Below are 2,500 nucleotides of genomic sequence, written 5' to 3' on the forward strand. Positions count from 1 at the left end.
GCTCGCGCAACCTAAAATGGCCAGTTTTGGCCCGTTTTTGGGCTGTTTTGGCCTGTTTTTGGTCCGTTCTTGCGTGGCACGGCGACCGTCGTGAGCGGAGCAAAACGTCAGCCATCTCAGCACCCTGGAACCCCCCGGGTGGCACAGGGCTGGATGGGGCTTTCGTATAGCAGGGACGGTGCTGCCTCTCGCTTCGCTCGCTGTTCGCCGCTCACCGCTCGCTCGCTCAGCCAAAAATGGCCAGTTTTGGCCCGTTTTTGGGCTGTTTTGGCCTGTTTTTGGTCCGTTCTTGCATGGCGCGGTGACCGTCGTGAGCGGAGCAAAACGTCAGCCATCTCAGCACCCTGGAACCCCCCGGGTGGCACAGGGCTGGATGGGGCTTTCGTATAGCAGGGACGGTGCTGCCTCACGCTTCGCTCGCTGTTCGCCGCTCGCCGCTCGCTCGCGCAGCCAAAAATGACCAGTTTTGGCCCGTTTTTGGGCTGTTTTGGCCTGTTTATGGTCCGTTCTTGCGTGGTGCGGTGACCGTCGTGAGCGGAGCAAAACGTCAGCCATCTCAGCACCCTGGAACCCCCCGGGTGGCACAGGGCTGGATGGGGCTTTCGTATATAGCAGGGACGGTGCTGCCTCTCGCTTCGCTCGCTGTCCGCCGCTCGCCGCTCGCTCGCGCAGCCAAAAATGGCCAGTTTTGGCCCGTTTTTGGGCCGTTTTGGCCAGTTTTTGGCCTGTTCTTGCATTGCGCGGTGACCGTCGAGAGCGGAGCAAAACGTCAGCCATCTCAGCACCCTGGAACCCCCCGGGTGGCACAGGGCTGGATGGGGCTTTCGTATAGCAGGGACGGTGCTGCCTCTCGCTTCGCTCGCTGTCCGCCGCTCGCCGCTCGCTCGTGCAGCCAAAAATGGCCAGTTTTGGCCCGTTTTTGGGCCGTTTTGGCCAGTTTTTGGCCTGTTCTTGCATTGCGCGGTGACCGTCGAGAGCGGAGCAAAACGTCAGCCATCTCAGCACCCTGGAACCCCCCGGGTGGCACAGGGCTGGATGGGGCTTTCGTATAGCAGGGACGGTGCTGCCTCTCGCTTCGCTCGCTGTCCGCCGCTCGCCGCTCGCTCGTGCAGCCAAAAATGGCCAGTTTTGGCCCGTTTTTGGGCCGTTTTGGCCAGTTTTTGGCCTGTTCTTGCATTGCGCGGTGACCGTCGAGAGCGGAGCAAAACGTCAGCCATCTCAGCACCCTGGAACCCCCCGGGTGGCACAGGGCTGGATGGGGCTTTCGTATAGCAGGGACGGTGCTGCCTCTCGCTTCGCTCGCTGTCCGCCGCTCGCCGCTCGCTCGTGCAGCCAAAAATGGCCAGTTTTGGCCCGTTTTTGGGCCGTTTTGGCCAGTTTTTGGCCTGTTCTTGCATTGCACGGTGACCGTCGAGAGCGGAGCAAAACGTCAGCCATCTCAGCACCCTGGAACCCCCCGGGTGGCACAGGGCTGGATGGGGCTTTCGTATAGCAGGGACGGTGCTGCCTCTCGCTTCGCTCGCTGTCCGCCGCTCGCCGCTCGCTCGTGCAGCCAAAAATGGCCAGTTTTGGCCCGTTTTTGGGCCGTTTTGGCCAGTTTTTGGCCTGTTCTTGCATTGCGCGGTGACCGTCGAGAGCGGAGCAAAACGTCAGCCATCTCAGCACCCTGGAACCCCCCGGGTGGCACAGGGCTGGATGGGGCTTTCGTATAGCAGGGACGGTGCTGCCTCTCGCTTCGCTCGCTGTCCGCCGCTCGCCGCTCGCTCGCGCAGCCAAAAATGGCCAGTTTTGGCCCGTTTTTGGGCCGTTTTGGCCAGTTTTTGGCCTGTTCTTGCATTGCGCGGTGACCGTCGAGAGCGGAGCAAAACGTCAGCCATCTCAGCACCCTGGAACCCCCCGGGTGGCACAGGGCTGGATGGGGCTTTCGTATAGCAGGGACGGTGCTGCCTCTCGCTTCGCTCGCTGTCCGCCGCTCGCCGCTCGCGCAGCCAAAAATGGCCAGTTTTGGCCCGTTTTTGGGCCGTTTTGGCCAGTTTTTGGCCTGTTCTTGCATTGCGCGGTGACCGTCGAGAGCGGAGCAAAACGTCAGCCATCTCAGCACCCTGGAACCCCCCGGGTGGCACAGGGCTGGATGGGGCTTTCGTATAGCAGGGACGGTGCTGCCTCTCGCTTCGCTCGCTGTTCGCCGCTCGCCGCTCGCTCGCGCAGCCAAAAATGGCCAGTTTTGGCCCGTTTTTGGGCTGTTTTGGCCAGTTTTTGGCCTGTTCTTGCGTGGTGCGGTGACCGTCGTGAGCGGAGCAAAACGTCAGCCATCTCAGCACCCTGGAACCCCCCGGGTGGCACAGGGCTGAATGGGGCTTTCGTATAGCAGGGACGGTGCTGCCTCTCGCTTCGCTCGCTGTTCGCCGCTCGCCGCTCGCTCGCGCAGCCAAAAATGGCCAGTTTTGGCCCGTTTTTGGGCTGTTTTGGCCTGTTTTTGGGCTGTTCTTGTGTGGCGCGG

Source organism: Musa acuminata, unplaced genomic scaffold, assembly GCF_036884655.1.
Source record: "Musa acuminata AAA Group cultivar baxijiao unplaced genomic scaffold, Cavendish_Baxijiao_AAA HiC_scaffold_464, whole genome shotgun sequence".
NCBI classification, from domain to species: Eukaryota; Viridiplantae; Streptophyta; class Magnoliopsida; order Zingiberales; family Musaceae; genus Musa; species Musa acuminata.